At 43.2% G+C, this 26968-nt stretch overlaps 1 long non-coding RNA gene across 3 annotated transcripts in view; it reads right to left on the reverse strand.

Annotated features, from left to right (window-relative positions):
* Positions 1-26968, reverse strand: part of LOC127580514 (uncharacterized) — an 82674-nt gene that overhangs the window by 27122 nt on the left and 28584 nt on the right. The window contains exons 3-4 of one of the 3 annotated variants that reach the window (XR_007957830.1): positions 25712-25882; positions 19161-19460 (exon numbers count right to left, since the gene is read on the reverse strand). The exons of 1 other annotated variant lie outside the window; for it this stretch is intronic. This is a non-coding gene — a long non-coding RNA (uncharacterized LOC127580514). Of the gene's footprint in view, positions 1-19160; positions 19461-25711; positions 25883-26968 lie in introns of those variants that run through there. One more of the 3 variants, XR_007957831.1, reaches the window with a different exon arrangement.

The raw sequence follows: 26968 nt of genomic DNA on the forward strand, positions 1-26968 counted from the left end.
AAGAGGACAATTTCTGTTGAATGTGCATTGAGAAGATGCAAAGTTACCTTTAATAGGAAGTTTGTCATTTCAACCCTGAGCATGTTCTGCCATTCAGAAAGGTTGGGGCTGATCAAGAGGAAATTGAATTAGTGCTGGGTTGCAGATCCTGTTCCAGATTTACAAGCTCTCATTATTTCATCAAATTCTTCAATTCCGTCAGGTGCCCAGCAAACAGTGTAGATTTGGTGCAGGCTATTCCCCAGTTATGCACTTAGTATCCATAAGGGCACGCATCCTGGATTCCACCTCGAATAATCGAAGGAGAAACCACCTCTTGATCCTGTTGCAGCCACTTGTAGTCCTAGTATGCAATGTTTAAACTCTGAGATGGAACAGCTGCCCATCTCCCAGGTCATCCTTCCCCAACCAAACTTTGTCCCAGTGGCTTTGGCAAACGGTTTCCAAGCCAAACTATACGAGAACGTTTGGCACGGAACAGGATTCAAGTCTCGAATCAGTCTCCCAAGTCTTGGCTGTCACGATGCAACTACAATTCAAAATTTTAAACAGTGCGGCTGATCTTCTTTCAGAATGAATTAACAAGAGACAATACAGCAAGCGAAACCCAGGCTCTCAAATGTTCACCGCCAAATTGTGTATTAAAGGCGTAGCCTCCATTACTAACCCTCGATAACTTCTCAGACACCTAGAGGTGCGACTCAGGTTCAGCACTCTTCTATTCTGCCTGGTGAGTAAGTGCCAGCTTATCACTTGCGGCTTCCCACTTTGAAACAGCTACAATCGTAATATCAACAGGCGGGAGACACTGGGACCTTTGCTCTATCTCCAGTTTTGATCTTCTCAACCTCAACAAATGGGAACTGTTGCTTTTATTGTATCTTGGATTTTTATGCAACAGCAAGCAACTTTTAAGTTTGAAGTTTAACTCCCATCAAATCATGAGGGGACTCCTTTACTTTAAGGAAGATACGTCAAGCCCTTGCATAAATGCCCAAGATACCTGGGCATAGAAATGAACTGATTAAATCTATGCAAATACACAACTTTCTTCATCATATGCAGTTTAAAAAACCTTGCTGTTGCACATTGACCTTCATTTTCAACATTTTAAAACAACGAGCTTGAAAGTATCTTGCGACTAGTAGGAAACACTTTACTCGATGCCTCTCCACTACGGTAATTTTGATATTTAAAAGTTGAGAGAAGAAATGAGTTCTACATCTGGTCAATGCATGGTAATGTTGGACTTCAGTCCACTACTATGAGTCCTTTTTCATGAATGGAGCTAGATCAGAAGGAAGTCGTTCGCTCGTCAGTTCACCATCACATTTCATCCAGCCCTGCCGCTTCTCACCCAGCTTCCTGCACACTCGTGAGGGGTCCCGCAATTAAACTCCAGCAACTCTCTCCCAATCTGATGTTTCCAAATATTTGGCTTTTGGCTGAAACACTGCCTTATGCTGCAGACCCACTGATGCGGTTAGTCAAACACTTAGCACTGCATTCCTGAGCATTCGATTGAGGTTCAAGTCCAAGCTAAACATACACACATGCGACACTTTTTAAACTTTATTTTGATAGCCATTAGGAACAAAATCCCATCAATTGTAAAAATCATATTCAAAGTACACAAGGACTCTTTGCCACTCCTCCTCCCACTTGGCAGATCATTTTATTGAAATTAAAGTTTATAATCTTTTCCTCCTTCTGGAGAGCCTGTATTCTGAAACAGGAGACTATTTAATTTGACAGGAAATAAGAATCTGATTTCCTAAATTTGCATAACTCCCTTGTAACTGCATCTTGTGTAATGTTTCCACCACAGAGTTAGCCTCCTAGTTCAAGCAGATTGCAACAGCTTACAGCAAACTAAGTAACACAAGCAACATTTGAGTATTGTACCAAGTTCAAACAAACAGGCTCATACAGCGAACAGCCACGCCAGGAGTTCTGCTCTGCCTGCAAGCTCACTTTGATTTAAGTAAACCTGACCGTAATGCAATGGTGCTGAGAGAGAGCTTGTGTGGCAGTCCTTTTAAGAAAACCTTTAAAAGTGAAACTGTGGTGTGAAGTAGCACGACAAAACAGGGAGAGGAAAAACAATTCCAGAACGCTGGCGTGCTTACCTTATTGTTTGGATCGTTCCAGCAAGCAGTTTAATTCACACGGAACACTTGATTTTGGCTGTTTTGATGCTTCAGGAGGTCCTGCACTTCTTAAGACTGAAACCAGACTGTGACTCATCCTCCCTCTAAATGGCTGCAAGATAAACCCTACTGCTTTCGCTGTTGCTTCCAAACTCTATTCACCAAACAAGAAAACTGAAGCTGACTTGATGCACATAATAAATATATTAGCCTCAACCCTCTGACAGAACATCCTGAAAAAGGAGCTGACAACGTGGTGAGTAACTGTAGTCCCAATGTGAAACTAAAATGAAATTATTGTATTACAGGCAATGATTCATCACCACACTGTACATTGTGCAATCTCAAGACCTCGTGGTTGAGTCAAGCTTTGCCAAGGTGCTGGAAAGAGAAACAACCAGTTTGCTGAATTCATCTGAAGGGCAAGTGCGCACAGCTTCTGACAGAAAGGATTTCCCATGCGCACTGGGAGCAGGCAAGGGTGGGAGGGGAGCTATGGCTTACGAAACACCACTTCATCTATTACGAGGCACTAGATTCCCCGCCAAAACCCAGGAAGCCAAATTGGGAGGGCGCTAGAACATCGCCACCCAATATACTGTATAACAAGGGTTGGTAGCTCATTCAATGACTGCTGATTGCTTATCACTCCCGACCTGACAAAAGGTATCTTTATTAGTCACATGTACATCGAAACACAGTGAAATGCATCTTTTTTGTTGGGTGTTCTGGGGGCAGCTCGCAAGTGTCACCATGCTTCTGGCGCCAACATAGCATGCCCACAACTTCCTAACCCGTACGTCTTTAGAATATGGCAGGAAACCCACGCAGACACGGGGAGAATGTACAAACTCCTCGCAGACAGCGACCGGAATTGAACCTGGATTGCTGGCGCTGTAATAGCGTTACGCTTAACTGCTGCACTACCGTGCCTGCCCTTACACTACCGTGCCAAACCTCTGCACCTTGGAAATTTATTTACAGCCTATACACACGGTTTGCTAAGTCAGACCCCAAGTGCCTTCTCACACCACTGTGATCCTTCTGGTGTCGGTACTCCCAAGGTGCTGCTGGGTGCAGACTAGAAGGATTTGGACAAGTTAGCGTAGAAGGAACATCAAGTTCTGGGATGGAATCTGTATGCATGCCAAAACTTCATTTAACTGTTTGTTCACCATCTCATTAATGTGCCATTCCTCTTAATATGTGGAGTTAATAACCATTACAGCTAAACTCCAATAATTTACAATCCTGTTTGAAAATCCTCTGGTTAGAATCTGGCTCACCAGGTGCTGATTCCTATGCTCCTTCGAACACAATGGGCCCTGGTTCCCACACTCACTTTAAACTCACCAGGGCTCCAGCTCCTACACTCCTTTTAAGCTCACTGTTCACTGGACATTTTATTATATTGTTGCCTGCGTAAAAATGAGAAAGCTTGATTTAAATGTGCATTGGATTATGAATCCGAATAGCATCAAATAGAGAGAGAAATCTGGAGACAAGAGACGAGAGATGCTGGAATCTGGAGCAAGCTGCTGGAGGAACTCAGCAGGACAAGCAACATCTATGGAGGGTCAGTCCAGATGAAGGGTTGCGACCCATAACGTCGACTGCCCATTTCCCTCCGAAGATGCTGCCTGACCCACCAAGTTCCTCCAGTGCTTGGCGTGTTGCTTAGTGAGAAAAATCTGTCAGTCCAGCACCAGTCCAGAGTATACAATTTAATACTTTTACTCTATCAAATATTGTCTTTTCCCCCCACATTTGTTGTAAACAAAGCCGCACGACCATAACCACAATTCGCCTGTAATGGATTGTGGGTTTTATTTCAAGGAATTAATAAGCTTCTTGGGACAGGGCAGCAGTGGGCTGGCACACTCCTTTCACCCAGGATCAAAAGCAGCTTAGATTGAAGCACTGAAAGACTCCTTTCTCTGCTTCTATAGGGGACTTTTGTGGAGTGGCATTGAACAGTTACAAACCAACTCCTCGTGAGAATAGAGCCACAACCCAAAATAGTCAACACTTGGCACCAACTAGGACCCTGGCCATAAGTAATGGCTGGCATTGGAAGGAAAATTTCACACTGATACACGAAAGACTCAATCCTAAAGCTTGAAATCCATTGATCTTCTAATCCCAAAAATGGTTCACCTCTCGGCTTCGAAATAGTCAGAGTTAAAGTGGGTGAAACATTTGCTAGTTTGGGAATGAACACCGTTCACATTTTTTAAAAAATCAGAACTAACATGAGTAAGCAAGGAATGCCACACGACTTCTCTCTTTAACACCAAGATTTGCTATCCAATCTCAGATGCACAAGCAAATCCTGTCAGTCCCTTTCTCACTAATTTCCAGCAGAAATCCTTGTGATGCTCTTCCACGCTAACTACTGTTGAACAATAACCTTTAGAACCACAGCACAGAAACTGACCCTTTGATTCACAATGACCATCACATTCATCCCACACTACTCACATTCACTCTCTCCACAGTCCCATAAACCTAACTTGGACAAGATTCTACCTCTCACATACATGCAGTTTACAGCAGCCAATTAACCTACCAATCCACACGTCTTTGGGATGCAGGAGGTAACTGAAGCACTCAGAGGAAACCCACTCAGTCAATGGGAGAAGATGGAAACTCCACGGATACAGCAGCGGAGGTCAGGATTGAACCTTGGGGCACTGCAACTTTGAGACAGCAGCTCAACTAGCTGCACTGCTGGCACTGTTAAACATATTTTAAATTTCCATTTGAAATGACCTCATTGCTCTTTAATTCATCCTATAACTAAACTGATTTTTGCACTGTTCTATTTATCCATGAAACTCCCCTATTTGGCACAATCCCCTTTACTCCCAGTCACAGCCAAGTAATTGCTGTTTGCTCAAAGTGGATTCAAGTAACTCCCACTGCTTGTCTGTCGTTTGAGCTAACATTTCTTCCCCAATCAAGCAGGTTGGGTTCCTCCTCACTCCATTTCACCAGATCATTTTCAACACAGTTCCAGTATTTTGGAAATTTGGTTTGGGTAAATAGCTCGAAGGCTGCCGATAAACCCCTCCAAATTTTAATCACTTTCCAATCAATCGTCAAATCAAATCCCCCAAAAGATTTACTAGGTTACAGTGGGAAAAGTCCAACCTGCTTATAAAAATTGTTCATTTCACACAAAAGGTGCACATTCAGAATAAAGGTTACAATTTTAAAAGTGCCTTCTCTTCCCTGACTTGTGTCTAATGCTTTGTACATAGGATAAAGCACGAGGGATTTCCCCAAGAATTACCGATTTGAACTATGTATTTATGTCGTGCCTTTCAAAACCTATGGTCATCTCAAAAGTACTATACAAACTATTCCCTCACAATCCCCAGGAAGTGGAGGATGTCAGGCCTGGGATCTTGCAACAAATTGCAAAACAACTTCCAAAATTTGCATAAACTTTCTATTGACTCAAGGTGCCAACCACCATGAACAATTCTCACCTATGCAAATCTGAACCTGCATTCACAGTGAGTCAGAACACTGGAATTTATTGGAACATCACAGAATTTGGGAGTCCTGGCATGATTGATGTGCAGAGCAGTTTTTCTACCCGAATAGTAATAAAAAAATCAGCTCAGTCTACAAGAGTTTGTAGGCACATACAGTGAGACTTCAGGAGAACAGCAAGAAAGGTACTTTAGAGAAACCAGCCCAAATTCACCTCTGCCATCCAAGATCTCCTGCTTATGGCGGGGAAGGATTTCATAGCAAGGGAAATACATTAACAGAAAGCAAACACTGGCCTGAGAAAATAAGTTTAAAACAGTACTTTTAAATTGCAACATGAGAGACGACATAGAAATTTCAAATGTTCAGAGAATAATAGGCAGACAGATTGAAGTGCCAAATTTGCACCCTAAAGTTCGGTCAAGAATTCATTCACCCATATCTACATTCTACAGGAGTGGGAGCACGTTTACACTTTAGTGCCCGATTGGTCCAGTGCGTTTGACATGCGCCCTTCCAGTGCTGTACCATTCTAAATTGAGAAGATGTTAGTCTCAAAACCAAATATCGAATGTTTGGACTAGTCACTTCATACGCTGAAATGTGCAGAAGTAATGAAGGAAAAATAGATTTACATAATGTCTTTCGCAACCTTGTTACCTGAAAGAACTTCACAGCAAAAGTACTTCTGAAGTTATAATAGAAGAGATTCCGCAGTTCACAACATGTCCACTTAATACTTGTTTACAACATCGAATTAAGTAGCTCTGCCTCAAATTTATACCAATGCAACCTCAGGAACATGGATGTTTTTGCCTGTACCAAGTGTCTAAAGGTACTATTCCTCCCTGGAAAAAGGTATGAAATTGGTTCTCAAAAGGGAAGAATTTCCACACAGTTCTTGATCTCTACAAATTAACTTAAATGCATAGAAAACGGTATTGAAAACTCAGATTGACATGCAGGACAAAACACTGGGGAAACAACTTCCTGTAGCATAAGTCACACCGACAGCAATAGAATCCCTGAGCTTCATAGGGCTCCATTTTGAGAGAGCTGGACAGAAGTTGGGAAAGTGGCTTCCAAATGTGTTAGTCACACAGAAAAACGCCATGTCATTAAAGCCGCTTGTGAGTCAGCTAATGATGTATCGGGGGTTATGTCAGATTGGAGCTCATACAAGAATATCTTTACTGATGATCTAGAACATCCAGAGATGAGGGGTCAGGATGACCAAGGCTTCATATCACTTCAAGCTCATGGAACCAAGCGTGGGTTAGAAAGGAATACCTCCACTGATTCATTTTTAAAATTAACTAGGCATTTGAAGATTCCTGCAGGAGAGGCAGGAGGAAGGAGAGAAAAGAATGGCAACAGGGACGACGCAAGGAAGAAACACAGGGAGAGGGAGCCAAAGGGGGAGTGTTGCAGAGGAAGGGTGAACACAGCAACGTCTGCGCAGTGTGCAGAACTGGCTCAACACCACGCACCTGAAGTACTCCAGAGCAGTCTTCCAATCCAGCAGCTCCCGAAATCTTGAGCCAATGTACCGGGTGCAGCGGATACTTCAAGCAAACACCACAAATCCTCACCACACCTTCCACAGGCGGTTCTCCTTCCTACTGGTTTCTGCACTCAATGGAGATGTGAGGACTCCCACTTCATTCGGATAATTTCCCCAGTTATTTTCCAAATACAGGTATTCGAGTTAATATGATGCCTTTCAGAGCTTAGGGTCTTTGCAAGTCTTTCTGCAAAGTCTGTTCTCCGTCACAATAACAAAAAGATTACACCTGATTAGGCAGAGAACAACTTTATCATTGAATGACAAGTGGATAAACCAATTCGCACGGTTCAAGGATGTGAAGACAAGAAACCATTTTGTGCACATCTATCCTAATATCTAATACAGCATCTGTAGCCAGAACACCAAATTAAATTGTGCTTCTTAGATTTGAAAGTTGAACATAGCTTGCAAGCAGTCCACATCAAGCCCTTACTTTCTGGTGTTCCCTGAAGCAACTGCAGCCCATCTTTCTTTTGCACTTCACAACCACTTTGACTCCTTTCACATGTGACAGCAAATTGGCAAGACCAATCCTTCAATGGTAGCACTGACAGACAAACACTGATAAAAATAAAATCGGTTGAAAGAACTCAGCAAGTTGAGCAGGATCTGTTGGGGCAAAAAGGACTTGTCCACGTTGAGTCAAAACCTGATGTTGCGACCCAAAACGTCAACAAATCCTTCACCCCCCTCATCACCACAGATGCTGCCTGACCCACTGAGTTCCTCCAGCAGACTGCTGCTGGAGATACCAGCACTTGAAGTCTAGTCTCCCCAAATGCTGCGATAACACAGTTAACACACTTCCCCGAAATCTGCTCTTACTTTTGAATAGTCTTTTGGATTGTCGTTCATGAAAAGAACACTGCTTTCAAAAACCATTGCAATGCAAATACCAAGAGCTGTCTGCTGCTAGAGACCAAGAGGCTCCAGTTCACTGGTGCACAATATTCTGTATTAATCTGGGAAGCACGGAATAAGTTGTTTGTATTTCTTGGTCATTTCCCAGACTAAATCTGAATAGTGCAGAAACACTACAAATGGATCACAACCAAACACTGACAGACAAGCAGGGCATAAATGCAGGTCATACAAACCAAGCGGTCCATGCTGATGCTTGTACTCCTCCTTCTGCCAGTCTCAAGTCCCAGTAAACTAAGCTTTCAATATATTCCCCCTCATGGCTACAACTTCTCTATAAATATCTCAGCCATTGCCAATGTGATCAAGAAAAGTCACTTTTTGGGAAGAGTGTGAAGGCCCACGTTCTTCCCTTCTTCATTAATGGACCATAGAGTCACTGGAGCTTGAATCTGAAATACCCGATGGCCGAGAATGAGATCGATGCTGTAGACTCACCTCAGTAGGAAAGGTGTCAAGAGGTGGAGGTGTCAAGAGATGGGAGGGGAAATGCACACCACTTCAGGTAGATCACCCCCAAATTCAATATAGTGCCATCAAATAAGGCAACAAGATTTTTCATCGAGGCCTTGCGGTCAGAGTCGTACAGCACTGAAACAGGCCCTTCAGCCCATCACATCCATGCTGACCCTTTTTTGCCCATCTACACTAATCCCATTTACCTGCACTAGGTTTGTATCCTATTTAAGTGGCTGTCTGAATGCTTCTTAAAATGTACTAATTGTGTCTGATTACACCACCTTCTCTGGCAACAAGTTCCAGATATCACTAAAATAAGTTGTCCTTTAAAATACCTCTCTCTCACTTTAAACCTCGTTTTTGATACTTCTATCATAGGGGCAAGATTTTGACCATCTCCTCCATCCTGCCTCTCAATCATACACACTTGTTTAATGTCACCCCTTAGCCTCCTTCACTAGGAAAGTCAGCCCAGCCTACCTAACCCCTCCCCAAAACCCAAGTCCTCCAATCCAGGTAACACCCTGGTGAATCTCTTATGCACCCTCTCCAGTGCAACCACATTCTTCCCATAGCCTGACAACCAGAATGCACACAATACTCCAAGTTCTGCCTCACCAGTGTTCGGTTAAAATGCAACAGTGTCTCAACCTATATATTCTACACCCTGATCTACTAACGCAAGCATGCCACATGCCTTCTTCACCATCCCATCTACCAGTATTGCCACTTTTAGGGAACTATGGACTCTGGCCCCTAGATCTGTCAGTTCACCAACATTCCTCAGCATCCTATCATTTCCTGTATACGTCCTAGCTCTAACTTGAGATAAAATTTTATCTGCAATGCTCCGCTAAACTTTCCACCTGATCCATATCCTACTGTAGGCTTACATAACCTTCCTCTGTAAACCACATCACTGCCAACTTTCGTGTCATCCACAAATATACTCACCGTATCTCCTACATACACAACCAAGTTGTTGATAATGCATCAGAAACAAGAATCCCAGCACTGATTCTTGCAATACACCAGTCACAGACTTCCAATCGGACTATCCTCGCACCACTATCCTTGGCTTCCTGTCCCCAAACCAATTTTGGATCCAGTCTTATTGCCTTGAATCCCACATGCCTGGACCTTCTGGATTAGGCAATCTTGTAGGGCCTTGCAAATTAAAATGCGACACTGAACCACGAGGAAATATTATTGACAAATGACCAAAAGCTCGAGAAGTTTTAAGGAACATCTTCCAAGAGGAAAGAGTTGGGGAGTCAGATGGGAATTCTAGAGTTTGGGTCCGAGGTAAATGAAGACAATGGGGATGAAAGAAATTGGAAGTATTTGCAACTGGAATGGGAGGAGAGATATTTAGAGTCAGCATCACACAGCATGGAAACAGGCCCTCGGCCCAACTGGTCCATGCCGACCAAGATGCCCATTGAAGTGAGCCTCGTTTGCCCACGTTTAGTTTCTATCCTTCAAAAACTTTCCTATCAGTGTCTCTTTAATGTTGTTAATATACCTGCCTCTCCCACTAAAGGTTGAAGAGTTAGAGAAGATTTAATGGTTAGAGCAGGATGCGAAAAAGACATTGTGGGTTTTATTAACAAGGTACCACTCAACTGACATGCTGTGCCAACCAGTGAACACAGCAGTGATTGGTGGATGAGAGTGTGAATAAAAGTTCGACAAAAAAAACCTACTCTTTTTAAAAAAAGTTACTTCCACTTCTCTCCAGTATTTTTGCGATGAAATAGGCCACTCCATTTTCAGGCTCTATTGCTGATGAACTTGGGGTGATTGGATAATGAAGTCTAATTGGAGAGAAAGAACTGAAGGGAAGAATAGTCTGAATATACTTGAATCAAAAAAGCAGTTTCACAACTCACTTAGATGTCAAGTGAAAGGCCACCTTCAGCTCATGGTTTCTAAATGAACAATTATCTAAACTGCAACTCACTGTTTCAATCCGATACTTCTCATGTCTGCTTTTTTACACTCTGGATATGACACAAATAAAGAATTACTGTATCATTTCATATCAACTAAACGGTCGAAAGCCACAAAGCCGATGGAAGGATTTTTTTTTTAAGGTGATTGAAGAGCTTCCATCAATCCCAGGCTCAGACTCAAGACAACATCAGGCTATTTTTAATAGAAGTTAATTTATAAAATAGGGCACCAGGGTTCTCTCGATAGCTGATTGAGCAGTCAAGTCTTGGAGACAGGAGTCTCAACTGTGATCTCTAGTGTGTCCTGAGTTGCCCGGTGTCTGTTACATTGGTAGAAGTGCTGGAGGTCATTTTAAGTTAGAAACGAATGTGCAAGCTCCTGTCTCACTATCCTTCAAAAGTTTTCCTCAGAAAAAGACATTCAGGTCTCAGAACCTAGCAAATCAAGTTAATATACAGAGATTAGGCATTGAAATAGCTATTAGAACCATAGAACAATACAGGCCCTTTGGCCCACCATGTTGTGCCGACCTTCAAACCACTCCTAACCCCTTCTTCTCACATAACCCTCCATCTTAAATTCCTCCATATTGGTAAGATTGAGGGGCTGAATGGTCCCCTCCTGTCCCCATGTTCCTTGCTAGAAGCTAGCACCTACACTAATTGCACAAGAAACAGGATGGCTCAAACAGCTTCTCCTGTACTCAGTCTAATCTGTTGACACCCAGCATCAACCAGTGCACACCAGTAACTTGTGCCATATACTGTTGTTATGCATCTTTAGAACTGTACAGTATTTGTGAAAAAACTGATTTTTGGTTGGGGGGGTGCGGGCGGGGGGGGGGGGGGGGGGGGGGGGAGAGGAGGATGGCAGAGAAAGATTTTTGAAACCCTCATCTACTTATGACTCAATCCTGCACTGATGTTCATGAAATTCTTAATGCACATTGATAATTAAAATCACCTTTTTTGGTACAACCCCTCAACACTTCGGCTGAATTATAGAGCTGGGGTAGATTGTGACAGCAACAACCTCAGATGGGGTAAACTGCCACCTCGTAAGAGTGAGACACAGTGTAATATGCTGATGGATCAGGCAAGAAATTCAAATGACATGAGTTTTCACCTTTGATTGCACCATCTCCACCCAAGTTGAAATAGATCTCAGAAATGGACAGTAATCCCAAAATGCCTGTGGTTGCTTAGAATCCAAAGAACACGTGGCCCCGGGAGTTCTGTAAGGGATTGAAATTTTTATTTGGTGAATAGAAAAACTAAAAAGAAACTCCAAACTAACTACCATTCAATAAAGATAGACAGGTCTCAACAACCACAAGGAATGAAAATTCAGATACCCTCAAAACAAACAGCAGGTATATCTGGAACTTGCAGTACCTGGGCACTTGCCCAACAAGTTTAGAAAGATACAAGTACTTGGATACCAACTTACAGAATAAAGTGATAATGGTCTCGTGCACTGATGAAATGCTTAAGTTTATCAAAGAGTGGGATAGATTTATGCAGCAGGAGACCAAGTTTGATCAGTGAACTCCTTCTCTGTACAACATATTCTAAAGGTCTCTTCCCTGGGACTAATCATGAGTGCAAGCTCTTCAGTTACATTTCCTGTCCAATCTCTTCTACAGAGTGACTCAAGTCCCAGGTTCCTCAGCAACTCTTCCTTACCCGCCTTTATGAAACCCCTTTTCAATGTGTCTCCCATCCTAGATGTTCCCTCCTCAGCCATATGATGTAGGCAGATATACAATGTTTCATCCATCCAATCAATCCACACAATTCAAAACTCCCTGTTACGGGCTCAGGCTCTCGGCTTCGCACACTAAAAAGGGGAACAGAAATGAATCCATACTGTGATGCAGCACCAGAATGGATGAAGATCTGAACGGTATTCAGATTTAGGCTGCTCAAATGAAGCAAGATTCACATCACGCATGTGCTCAATGCCTTGACAGGTAATGGAATTACTACCATCAACTCGATCATCAACATCCTGTGGATCACCGCAGACTAGAATTGGACCAGCCCCATACATAATGAAGCAAATGGAGAGAAGTGAATCAGATCCCAATACTCAAACCTTTCCACCTTCTACAAGAGTCAAGCGATGCTCTCTGCTTCACTGGATGAGTGGTGCTCCAACGAGCACCTCAACCCCAAGGAGGACAAGAAAGTGGCTTTATTGGATTCTGGTCTATCACCTTCAATATTCATCCCCTCCATCATCAATGCTATGGCTGTAGAGTGCACCATCTGATGGCACGTCCCAACCACGAAACATTAAGCATGCAAATGGACAAGGAGAAAAAGGCCAAGGAACATTCCCACCTGCAAGTTCAAGTCACACACCACCTTATAGTGAAGATGTCTTTCATTGGCACTAGCTGCCCCTTTAACAGCTGGAGTGCTTCACTAGAAACTGTAGCAGCTCACCTTAAAGGCCATTTATGGATGAGTAATAGATTCTACCCTTGCCAGTGATGCCTACAGCTATAATAGAAAGAATCAAAAAAGGTGGAGGAGAAACCAAGTCATACCTTGATGCAACACAGGATCTCGTCTGAGAAATTTCTAACTGTGAAATTACTCGTGAGATGAAGGTGTTTCTCCATCCTCTTAACATTTTAGAGAGCTCAGGTTTCTAAAAATATTTCACAATTGCTCATTTGCTGCTTTTATATCTCAGCACCAACTCTTTTCCAAGACACGCAGAACTGGGTTTTACAACAAGCAGAACCAAATCTCCACTTCTTATAACATCTACAGTTCCAAAGGAACAGTCTTTGTCCTGATAAGTCAATATCTTCCTGTGCACATCAAGAATCAATGCTGTTGCATCAGCACAAGGCAAACTGTTTAACAATCAGGAGGCTGCCTACTTACTCCACAAGTGCACAGAAATTGAAACAAGTAGATTACACTTCAGGAGTGTTATAATGTAGAAGAAACATTTAACTGCTGTGGGCAAAGAACCTGCAAAACTTAACTGCATTGATGCTTGTGAACCATGGTCTCTCTTACACAGAAAGAGCAAGCACAGGTCAACCAGCCAAGTCTGCTCCATCTGGAGCCCAACTCTACTGTTCCCTCTCCACACATGATGTTCCCCCACTTGATTTCATGGCCTTGCTTTAACTTACCCAGATAGGCAATGGGGGTGGATGGGGGGGGGGGGGGGGTGGGGAAGAAGACAGGGAGGACCAAGTTAATTCAATCCTTTGCCTAACCCAATTGTAAACTGGTTCTTTTTATAGTAGAACGAAAATCTCATGTCCTCAATGTTATCTGACACGTTTACTTGTCTCATCTTGAATACTGACTGACGCATGCAGAGTGGTTTGTTTGCTCCCCAGTCCATTGTTCTTTGCTCCACTTGACACCCTACATTAACAGCCATTTCTGCTACATTTAAGCACTGATTAGAATAATTCATTAATGAGAAAAGAGTCAACCCCATTGGCTTGGAGGAGGCTATCCTCAATTTATTTTGCAGTAATTTGTGACCAACAGCTGTGCAGAGGTGTGAATATTGTCAAGTGTTGATAAAATATATAACTAGTGACAGTGGCTATTCTAGGTCTTAAATTTCACAAACACTACAAATAGCAGAAGTAAACACAACCTTCAACGAGACATCCTTTCTAGTCAAATGGAATGGTTAACTGCCTACAGAATGAGTGGTGCTGATAGAACAGCTCCTGCTCAGGTTTACCACTGTTGGCTCTCGAGAGCCCCATTTCACTTGCCCCACCATCAAACAGGGAATGAGCAATGTGTTTGCATAGTGAAAGGCTTCACTTTGATGGCTAAAACTTGCACTTGGCACCATAAAAACTCACATTTTATGAACCTGCAGTAGTAATGTCAGAAGAGATATCCATACTACTGAAAAATATCCTTCGGGACAATACATGGAGCAAAACTGCAGCATGAGTTTAAAAAGTGACATTTTAAAACTGAACATGTAAACAAGCATCGACTAGACCATTGCACTGTAGTTCTGAAAATCCATGTAATACCTTAAAGGATCCTTGGTCCTTTTAATTCATTTAGTTGATTCCTTATACAGAAAACTGTGACAATCTACAATTGACTTGGAAAAATTACACAAGTGTGGAGTACTTTGAGCAATGTTGCTCGATGTATCTACTTGTATAAAAATCCTCCAGGAGTTTCCAACCTTAGCTTGCTACCAACCCCGTCCAAACTAATAGGAAAAGGATGAAATTCAAAATAGGGGTTGTGTCGCGTATGTAGGCTGATTGGATCAATGAGGATTGTTGGGAATTTCAGTGCAACTCCCTTATCCACCACATCAAAAATATTTCTAGTGAAACATCAGGAAAAGTAGTTTTAATTATTTAAACAAATTCAAAGTACATAGAACAAACCATAATGGCTTAATCTAGAGGATTTGACTGCAATGAGGGAAGCATTTTCAAATAGGCTGACTTACTGCACAGATAAAATTCATACCACACTTCCAGTTTCAGTTTCACTCAGCGACAAGCATATTGGTCATCTCGTTACAGTACTTTGGAGAGAATTTTGGGGATTTGTATTTCAGTCGCTATAAACTTAGCTCCACTTTCTAAATGTGGTCACCAGGCTTTTTGAAATCTTAAATGACTGGCCTTCCTGAACCAAAGTCATAGAAGAGAGGTCATTGCTTATAACATTTTTCTCGTTTAACTCAACATACACAACATGATGCATTAAAAAAAAATACACTTTTAACATTTGAGTAATGGACTCTAAAGATTTTAGACGAGTGAAAACATAACAAAAAATTAGATTTTAATCATGGAGACAAGAGACTGTAGATGCTGAAATCTGAAGCAACAACCTGTTGGAGGAACTCAGCGGATCAAGCAGCAACTGGAGGAGGAAAGGAATCGGTGTTTCAGGTCGAAACCCTGCATCAGAACTATACACAGCACGTTAAGTGGATGCCATGCATAATACTAAACACCAAATCCAAAAATCAGGACAGTTGCATTTAGAAATCGTTATTGTGGTTTTTGGGTGTTAAAAACCAACCTGCATGATTAACAAAATGGGAGCTGCTTTCTAAAGAGAAGGGTTGGGGGAGTGACTGTCATGTCATTTGCACAGTTCTGAGATCTTCCTGTGGCAGTCCTGCAGATGTGGGAGAGCTCAATGGGGAACAAAGAGGACAGGGAGAGCAATGGGCTGCGCTTGGGGGAGAGAAACAAGTTAGGAGACAGGGAAGCTTGTATTGTTCTCTCAGGGAAAAGCTACTCCCGATTATGGAGATCTCATCCTCCCCTGTGGCCATAGGTGACTACAAACCCCTACCAGCGAGATCCATTAGCTGACAGGTTGGTAGGGTCTATGACTGATGCTGATTTCATACATGTCCAGAGCAGTCAATTTAAAAGCGAGATGTCATTATTTTTGCCATGATGTACGAACAGAAGGGTAACTAGGGAGAGAATAGGAGCCAGAAGAATCAATGTGGTTGTTTGTGTGTGGAGCCATGGGAGACAGGTGATCTCTGAAATAAATACTTCAATTATATTTACTGTGGAGCATACCATGGAAGCCAAGGAATTCAGGAAAGAATAGTGAAGTCCTGAAACATAACCACATGACAAAATAGATGGTGAATCAGGATCTGAATTACCTCAGAATCAGATCACTGACATAAGATGTGAAATTTTTTGTTTCACAGCAGCAGTACAGTGCAAAGGCAAAAATCCATAAATTACAGAAATAAGAAAAAAGTGGAAAAAAGGGATAACAAGGTGTTCAAGGATCATTCAGAAATCTGGAGGGGAAAAAGCTGTCCCTAAATTGTTGAGTTTGCATCTTCAGGCTCCTATATCTCCTCCCTGATGGTAGTTATGAGAAGGCATGTCCCAGATAGTGAGGGTCCTTAGTGATAGATGCCACCTTCTTGAGGCACCGCCTCTTGAAGATGTCCTCAATGGTGAAGAGGGTCATGTCAATGATGGAGCTGACTGAGTTTATAACCCTCTGCAGCTTCTTGTGATCTTATGCATTGGAGGCTCTGTACCAGGCTGCTGCTGGCACTCCAAAAAGTGCATGAAGTTAGATAAATCCCTGGAGTATCCAAGTGTATCCAAGGACATGGTGTGAAGCCAAGGAAGAAATTGCTCGGGCCCTGGCAGAGATATTCTTTTCATTATCAGGGCTAGATCAACTGGGAAAGTGGGCCAGGGAACAACAGATGAAATTTAGCTCGATAAGCGCAAAGTGTTGCACTTTGTTAAGTTAAATCAGGGCGGGGCATACAGTGAATAGCAGGGCCCTGGGGAGTGCTGTAGAACACTTTCCCTTGAAAATGGCGACGAAGGTAGACAGGGTGGTGAAGGCAGCATACGGCATGCTTGCCTTCATTGGTCAAGAAATTGAGTACAAGGGTCAGGAGGTCATGTTACAGCTGTACAAGGTAAGCACACCACACAAAGTAAAGTATTGTGTGCAGTTCTGGTTGCCTCGATACTAGGATATCATTAAGTTGGAAAGGGTGCAGCAAAGATTTACCAGGGTACAAACTTAAAGCAACAGCAAGCAATAGACACTGTCCCTTCATAGGATGCTTCAATAAATTTCTTGCCAACCTCTTTGTGACCTCTCTCAAACAATGTTCTTTGGCTAGTGAAGCTCAGTGATCAATTTTTTTTTTGCTATTCATTACACTAAACCAGCTTCAAGTTGGTCAAATACAGCTTTGGGTAAACTACAACTACACCCCATGATCAATGGATCATCCTCCAATTTCCAACACCATCAACGTGATGTCCCCACCAGACAAGTCTCCCTCTTGCCTCCCCCTTCAGAAGTTTTTTTTTTAAGGGGCTGGTTCCCTCAGCAGCACACTCTTCCACTCTACCAACAGCAACTCCCGATGCAACTGCAGGAGATAGAACATCTGCACTTTGACCTTCCCAATATTCAGGGGCCCACAACTCCCTCCAGATGAAATAGCAACTCATCTGTACTTCTTCCAATCTATTGCATTGCATTCAGTACTCACCGTATCATCTCCTCCGCATGTGCGAAACTGAACAGGTCGAATGACCTCCTCAGTTCGTGCTTCCAGTCCCCTGTCACTTAAATTCACTATCCCACCTCTGGTCTGACCTTATGGTCTTTGGCCTTTAAACTCTTCCAATAAATCTTTTTGTAGGTGTGTGGAATACATCCCATCTTCTACCTGAGCATGTTACAATCTTAAGTCAAATATTGAACACAATTTCAGGTAACTAGTCTTACTAATTTTATCAGAATTGGCCAATTCTGCATCAAAATTGACTGCAATTTGCATCAGAATTGGCCAATTCTGATGCAAAGATCAAACTGTAACATCAGGTCCATTTTTCACCCCCCACCCCCCCGACAGATGCTGCCCAAGGTACAAGCCTAGCTTATATGCTCTAGTTTCTCAAGAGGGCTTCAATCCTCAAGCTTTTCACCTGGATAACAATATTAAAGGATCCCAGCCAAAAACAAAACAGTTTACAAACCTAGGATTAGACCTCTGCAGTACTTAAAAAAAAGTGCCACACTGCCAGAAGTCCCATCTTTCAGATGCATTGTCAAACCAAGACCACATCAATTTTCTCCAGTGGCTACCAAGAGTCTGCGGTACTCTGGAGAGAAGTGCGCTCATTGCATCTTGAGCAACATTACACCCCACAGCAAGCATCCATAAATAGTGATATCTGATCAAACCTTTGCTGTTGGGGAGATCTAGCTTTGTGGAAATTCATTGCCACATTTATCTCACTTTAGATTTCAAAATGCCTCTGATTTTTAAAGAGATATACAGGAGGCTCTTACATAGGCACCTGAATATGCAAAGAATGGAAGAATATGGATCATGTATAGACAGAAGGGATTAGGTGTCAGTTTAGTTATACTTCAGCACATCATGGGCCAGAGGGCCTGTTCCTATGCTGTACTGTCAAGCTCTTTCAACATCTTGACAGTGTGGAAACAATAAATCTTAAACATACATTGTTTCCGAGGACTAAACCAATGCTATTATCTGCCCATTATGTCAAGTCAGACTAATGAGCGAAGGACATCATTTCTTTTTATTTTTCCCAAACTACCTTTTCCTTTCATTAAAGCTACTGTCTTTTGTAAAAGAAAATTATTTCTTGCCAAGTGAGCAGATTTTCAAATGTCTTTATTAAAATGACATTATTTGCAGGTTAACATGCACTGATAATTTTCCCACCTAGTTTTCTCAGTTGGTAGATATAATTAACTTTGAGTGCAAAATTCACAACCAGAAGACAATTTTTAAATCCACCGCTGCTTGCAGCATTAGCCTTGAGTTTTGACCCTTCCAATTTTCACTGCTCCCAACCCCTCTTATCAACCTTAATGATAACATGACCAATGCAGAAAACACCACTGTGGCAGCCTTCAAATAGTCTGATAGGCTGGAACACAGCCCAGATAGTTTGATAAGATTTCCTTGCTACAAAACTAGTGATAGCCCATTGATCATAAGGTGCAATCAAGTAATAAATGGAGTTCCAAGTCAAATCAATTGTACTTAAGCTGTGAATCTGAAGCCAACACTGTTGCAGTTAGTGCTAAATTCAAAAGATGTTATCAAGCAGAAACTGTACATTTACCAAGTCCCAGAGGCCTTCTACATCATGGACTTATTGAGTTTTGTTTAAACTAGTTCTTTGTGTTGAGCACTCCTGCATTCAAGTTTGATACACTCATTTAGTGCGTGCTTTTCAAAGTATTCTCATTTTCCACTTGACTTGGACATCTGCGGACATTGAACTCTGAAGCCTGTGCCCAGCAACTTAATCGAGGCTGCCATGAATTTGATTCTTGGATTGTAAATAAAAACCAACTGCAGATGCTGGAAATCTGAAATAAAAACAGAAAATGCTGCAAACACTTAACAGATGTGGAAAGAGAAAGAGTCAATGCTTCAGGTTTGTTAGTCCTAGTCTGAATCCTATTCATCAAGTCTCAGAACATTCCCTCCTTCTGTTGCCAAGACCTTACATCGCATGGACTGATTCGAGGTGGTGCATCCAATTGACCAAAATCAGTTTACATCCAAATACCCTGCCGACTGCACTGACAGGGGTAAAAAAAAAAATCCACATAATCAAATTGAAATTAATGCATTCGGGGAGACTGGAAGGAATTTAATCTACTTCAGTAATGCACATCTGGTATCCATTAGCAGGACTTTACATATTTTAATACAATTCATGCTGAAGCAACAAATCTCCATTCAAAAGAACACAAGGGAGAAAAGCTTATTTACGAGAAAAATTTGGACATCGTGCGGTTAAGCACACAACCTCAAGATGCTCAGCAACATTCATCAGTCTAATTCTGAATCCAATTCATGATCACAAGCTCAACTAAATTGGGTTGCTCATAATATTCCCCAGATATTTCCTTTTGACCCTAAAACCTTAAGAATTCATCTCCTTCTGCATTGCATGGGCATTGAACCGTCTGGATGAACCGCATGGAGAGTGCGGCAAATGCGCATGCCGGTCAGTCGATCGTCCAGTGGATCAATGGCACAAATATGGCATGCGCACGCCTATATGCACGTGAGCACTGGCTGGCCAATCTTTCGGTGGAGCAATGACGTCCTCTGATGCGCGACTTCACTTTTGGTCCAGGACTTGGGAAACTTGCGTGCTTTTAGGTCTCCACAGACCTCGTGGATCTATGATTGCAAGTTGCTCAGTTTCTGTATTTTGATTAATATGAATCAGTTAAAGACATTTATTCTACTGCAACATTGTCATACTTGCTCCGTGCATATGTAACAGGCATCTAAGAGAAAACAGCAAGTTCAGGTACTTCCCCATCCTTAACAATGGGGGTGTACTGCATACAAGTGCTGAAGACATTCAGAAGCATGCTCAGCCACAACTTCCAAGCAAAATCAGATGCCAGTCTTCAGCTAATTCATTCACAACCTCAAGAGACAATCAAGAGCAGTGGATACAGAAAAGCTACAGGTCCAGAGAGCATTCTAACAGTTAGTATTGAAGACTTCTATTCCAGGTCTCAGGCCAAGATGCTCCAGTACAGTTGCAACACTGCCATCTGCCCTATAAATGAACAAAACTGTCCATATACATCCTGTTCACAAAAAAAATAGAAATACGTTTTTATCCAGTTCAGCCTGCTCTTAAATAAGTAAGAGTGAGGGAAGTTATGGACACTGCTATCAAGCAGCATGTACTCATCACCCACATGTTTGGGTTTCACCAGGACCACTCAGCTCCAGACCTCTTCACAGCCTTGGTCCAAGCAGTAACCCAACAGCTGAATTCCTGAAAGCGAGAGCAACCATCATTGACAAAGAACATTGATTAAACCAAAAGGTCACTGGGGATCAAGAGTAAAGCACTCCATGATTAGGGTCATACCTCACACAAAGGAAAACAAATATAGATGTTGTATGACCGATCATCTTGCTCAAAGGACATTACTGCATATTTCACACCGATAAACCCGATCCCGCTGGATTTCCTCAGAGCAATGTCCTATGCACAACTACATTCAACTGCTTCCTTCCATCACATGTTTAACACTGTTGATATTCACTGGCGAGTGCACCATGTTCAATTCCATTTGTATCTCCTCTGCAAATAAAGCAGTCCACATCTGCACAGAGCAAGACCCAGACAACATTTGGTTATGTACTCAGGAGCAACAATCATGCCACAAAATGCCAGGCAATGACTGTTCCAGCAAACCACTGTAGAGAATACATAACATCCCGGAGGTCACTAATGATCAGAAACACAATTATTACGGTAACAAAAGCAGGTCCAAGGTTGGGTCTGCTCCAGTGAGTGACTCACCTCCTCACACTCCAAACCTTTCAATCATCGACAAGGGCACAAGCGAGGAACATTGAATACTGTCCATTTGCTTGGAGGAATGAAGTGCAAACAGTTCAAGCAGCTTTAGGACCACACTAAACATTCATTTACTCAGTGTCAGATGTGGGAGTTCCCAGAGTTTCCTTGCCTCCGGGAGGGCTACGTCTGCGCCCGGTGTGTCGAGCTGCAGCTCCTGAGGGGCCGTGTTAGGGAACTGGAGATGCAGCTCGATAACCTACATCTGGTCAGGGAGAATGAGGAGGTGATAGAGAGAAGTTATAGGCAGATGGTCACACCGGGAACATTGGAATCAGGCAATTGGGTCACAGTCAAGAGGGGGAAGGGAAAGGGGAAGAGTCAGGTACTAGAAAGTACCTCTGTGGCTGTACCCCTTGACAATAAGTACTCCTGCTTGAGTACTGTTGGGGGAGACAGCCTACCTGGGGGAAGCAACGGTGGCAGTGTCTCTGGCACAGAGTCTGGCCCTGTGGCTCAGATGGTTGGGGAAGGAGTGAGGAGGGCACTAGTGATAGGGGACTCTATAGTTAGGTGGGCAGACAAGCGATTCTGTGGACGCAGGAAAGAAACTCGGAAGGTAGTTTGCCTCCCAGGTGCCAGGGTCTGGGATGTTTTGGAGCGCGTCCAAGATATCCTGAAGGGGGAGGGAGAACAGCCAGAGGTCGTGGTACATATTGGTACCAACGACATAGGTAGGGAAAGGAATGAGGTCCTGAAAAGAGACTATAGAGAATTAGGAATTTGAGAAGTAGGACCTCAAAGGTAGTAATTTCCAGATTACTGCCTGTGTTAAGCGACAGTGGGTATAGGAACAGAATGAGGAGGTGGTTAAATGCGTGGTTGAGGGATTGGAGTAATGAGCAGGGATTCAGTTTTCTGGATCATGGGGGCCTCTTTTGGGGCAGGTATGAACTGTTCAAAGAGGACGGGTTGCACTTGAATCCCAGGAGCACCAACATACCGGGGGGGAGGTTTGCTAAGGCTACTGGGGAGAGTTTAAACTAGAATTGTTGGGGGGTGGGATCTGCACTGGAGAGACTGGGGAAGAGCTGTTTGGCTCTCAAATAGAGGAGGCTAGGAGTAAGTACCACAGGCAGGTGATAGAGAAGGGATGTGTTCAGACAGGCTTGAGATGTGTCTATTTTAACGCAAGGGGTGTTGTGAACAAGGCAGGTGAGCTTAGAGCTTGGATTGATACTTGGAGCTATGATATGGTGGCCATTATGGAGATTTGGATGGCTCCGGGGCTGGAATGATTGATTCAAGTGCCGGGTTTTAGACGTTTCAGGAAGGACAGGGAGGCAGGCAAGAGAGGTGGGGAGTGGCACTGTTGATCAGAGATAGTGTCACAGCTGCAGAAAAGGTGGACGTTATGGAGGGATCGTCTACGGAGTCTCTGTGGGTGGAGGTTAGGAACAGGAAAGGGTCGATAACTGCGCTGGGTGTTTTTTTTAATATATATATAGGCCGCCCAATAGTGACAGGGTTATTGAGGAGCAGATAGGGAAGCAGATCCTAGAAAGGTGTGAGAATAACAGTTGTTATGATGGGGGAGTTTAATTTCCCAAACATCGATTGGCATCTCCAGACAGTGAGGAGTTTAGATGGGGTGGAGTTTGTTAGGTGTGTTCAGGAAGGGTTCTTGACACAGTATGTAGATAGACCTACAAGAGGAGAGGCTGCGCTTGATTTGGTATTGGGAAATGAACCCGGTCAGGTGTCAGATCTCTCAGTGGGTGAACATTTTGGTGATAGCGATCATAATTCTAATCTCTTTTATGTTAGCACTGGAGAGGGATAGGAACAGACAGGCTAGAAAGGTGTTTACTTGGAGTAAAGGGAATTATGAAGCTCTCAGGCAGGAAATTGGAAGATTAATTGGGAACAGATGTTCTCTAGGAAAAGTACAGAAGAAATGTGGCAAATATTCAGGGGGTATTTGTGTGGAGCTCTGCATAGACATGTTCTGATGAGACAGGGGAGTCATGACAGGATACAGGAACCGTGGTGTACGAATGCTATAATAAATTTAGTCAAAAGGAATAGAAAAACATACAAAAGGTACAGAGAGATAGGTAATGTTAGACATTTGGAGGAGGACAAGGCTAAAAGGAAGGAACTTAAGAAAGAGATTAGGAGAGCAACCCCAGGTTGCTGTGGGAGGCGAGGGAGGAGATTGCGGAGCCTCTGACGATGATCTCCGCGTCGCCCACGGAGACAAGAGAGGTTCTGGAAGATTGGAGGGTTGCGGATGTCGTTCTCTTATTCAAGGAGGGGAGTAGCCCAGGAAATTATAGACCAGTGAGTCTTACCTCAGTGGTCGATAAGCTGATGGAAAAGATCCTGAGAGGCAGGATTTATGAACATTTGGAGAGGTATAATATGATTAGGAATAGTCAGCATGGTTTTGTCAAGGGCAGGTCCTGCCTTACGAGCTTGACTGAAATTTTTGAGGATGTGACTAAGCACATCGATGAAGGGAGAGCAGTAGATGTAGTGTATATGGATTTCAGCAAGGCATTTGATAAGGTACCCCATGCGAGGCTTATGGAGAAGGTGAGGAGACATGGGATCCAAGGGGACATTGCAGTGTGGATCCAGAACTGGCTGGCCCACAGAAGGCAAAGAGTGGTTGTTGAAGGGTCGTATCCTGAGTGGAGGTCGGTGACCAGTGGTGTACCTCAGGGATCTGTACTGGGACCCTTACTCTCTGTGATTTTTATAAATGACCTGGATGAGGAAGTGGAGGAGTGGGTTAGTAAGTTTGCGGATGACACGAAGGTTGGGGGTGTTGGGGATAATTTGGAGGACTGTCAGAGGTTACAGAGGAATATAGATAGGATGCGGAGTTGGGCTGAGAAGTGGCAGATGCGGTTCAACCCAGATAAGTGTGAAGTGGTTCATTTTGGTAGGTCAAATACGTTGGCAGAATATAGTATTAATGGTAGGACTCTTGGCAGCGTGGAGGATCAGAGGGATCTTGGGGTCCGAGTCCATAGGAGGCTCAAAGCGGCTGCGCAAGTTGACTCTGTGGTTAAGGCGGCATATGGTGTATTGTCCTTCATCAATCGGGGAATTGAATTTAGGAGCCGCGAGGTATTGTTGCAGCTATATAGGTCCCTGGTCAGACCCCACCTGGAGTACTGTGCTCAGTTCTGGTCACCTCACTACAGGAAAGATGTGGAAGCCATAGAGAGGGTGCAGAGAAGATTTACAAGGATGCTACCTGGAATGCGGAGCATGCCTCATGAAAGCAGGTTGAGGGAACTCGGCCTTTTCTCCTTGGAGAGACGGAGGTGTGTAAGATGATGAGAGGTATTGATAGGGTAGATAGTCAGAGGCTTTTCCCCAGGGCTGAAATGGTGGCCACAAGAGGACATAGGTTTAAGGTGCTGGGGAATAGATATAGAGGAGATGTCAGGGGTAAGTTTTTTTTACTCAGAGAGTGGTGAGTGCGTGGAATGGGCTGCCGGAAACGGTGGAGGAGGCGGATACAATGTCTTTCAAGAGACTGTCAGATAGGTACATGGAGCTGAGTAAAATAGAGGGTTATGGGTAAGCCTAGTAATTTCTAGGGTAGGGACATGTTCGGCACAGCTTTGTGGGCCACAGGGCCTGAATTGTACTGTAGGTTTTCTATGCAGTCCACCACCAGTGCGTACAGTCTACAAATTGTACTGCAGTTATTCACCCAGGCTACATCAACAGCATCTTCCACCTGCAAATGCTACCATGAATGGGGACGTGCACTGACACTGCAGAACAACCCCACCTGCGTAGGCCCCTCCAAGTCACACATCACAACTGAGGAATACATCGCTGGCCCTTCATTGTCCGAGTTCAAATCCTGGAATTCCCTCTCCAACACAACTACCTTCTCCAGGGAGGTCTGCCGTTGGCTCGAGGAGACTCTCTGCCGCTTTCTACATCAACCTGGGATGGACAGGAATTGCCAGCAATGTGCACATCCCAAGAATGGACTGAAAGAACTGGCTTCCACCACTTAAACAAGATCTCACGTCAGAGGAAGCCTGGACTTAGTTTTACAGCCACTAAACCACCTGCTGCAGTTGAGGTGGGAGGTGCAGTCCAGAAGTCACCAAAGCACTGCTTCACTAATTCAACTCCCTTGTACTTACCCAGATTTGAACTGCTCCACTAATGCTGCTCGTGCCATTGGCTGCGAATTCTCTAAATTCTGGAATTTCCACTGTCGATATTACTCCTCAAACTTACCCTTGAACAAACTGTTCCTCATCTCTTCCAACATCTTTGTGGGTGTCAATTTTCCATGATGATAGAGAGCTGCTGCTAACCTTGCAACTTGCATGAAGTTGTTGCTGTCTTGCTCAATGAGAATTCATTTGCCTCTCATGTCCAGGAAGAACAGACTTGGTGTTCAGAGACCTGAAGGTTGGTCAAATTCAAACAAAAAAAAATTACCACCAATATTGTGGAATTAGCCATCTCAAATCAATGTTCATGTGTGTTTCACATGAGACAGACAAGTAAAACATACCACTTCATGAGTTAGTATTCATCAAGCCCAGAAAGCAGCGTCACAAGTAATGTGATTAAATAATCATAGGAGCCCATCTCTAAACATCTGACTCGGGTGATAGATACAGGGAAAACAGGGCTAAGCCATTTGAATATGCTTCCCCATTCAGTATGATCATGGCTGATGATCCAAACACTATCCCCACATCCCTTCATCACAGAAACTATATTTAACTCCTTCAATATATTGAATGCTTGACCTTGAGATTACCAGAGCAACTGAGTAAAGCAAACTCATTCAACCGATGGAGTGCCTTCGAACCTTCGTCTTTCAGCCCAATGAGTTGTGTGCCCAAAATATTCAGCAGGAAAAATCAAACCAACATAAATTTCAGCCATTATAACAATTTCATTTGCTTTCCCATTTGAAATAGAGTGCATGGGGGGTAAAATGCACAACTCCCAGATACTTGGAGGATAATCCAGAATCCATCTGGCTCTGAAATGGGCAGTCCCACCTTAAAAAGTTCAAAGATCTGGCAATGTGAGCAACTGTCACATGTAGAGAGTGTCACAAACTCCACGTCACTGATTCACCTCCCTTGTCATAAAGGGATTAAAAGTCACCCCACCCCAAAGCAGCTCAAATAATTTTATGCACAGGCAAAAATACCATGGATGCTGGGAACCTGAACTAAAACCAGTAACACTGGAAATATTCAGATCAGGGACCATCTGTGGAAACAGACAGATCTAATGTTTCTGGTTAACGACCCCTCATCAGAACTCCAGTTCTGAAGATCATCACCGAGACATTGGTGCCAATTCTCCACAGCCACCCTCCTCACCATGGATGGGGCCTGCAGGGTACTTCTAGCATTATGTTTATTTCAAATAATTGTACATTTCATTTCACTTTTTTCGGGAATTACATGTTACATTTTGAATAGTTTAGGTGTCTGTTGTGGCGAGACTGGACAATGCAGTGAAAGG

The sequence above is a fragment of the Pristis pectinata genome, chromosome 19, assembly GCF_009764475.1.
Source record: "Pristis pectinata isolate sPriPec2 chromosome 19, sPriPec2.1.pri, whole genome shotgun sequence".
Classification (NCBI taxonomy): domain Eukaryota; kingdom Metazoa; phylum Chordata; class Chondrichthyes; order Rhinopristiformes; family Pristidae; genus Pristis; species Pristis pectinata.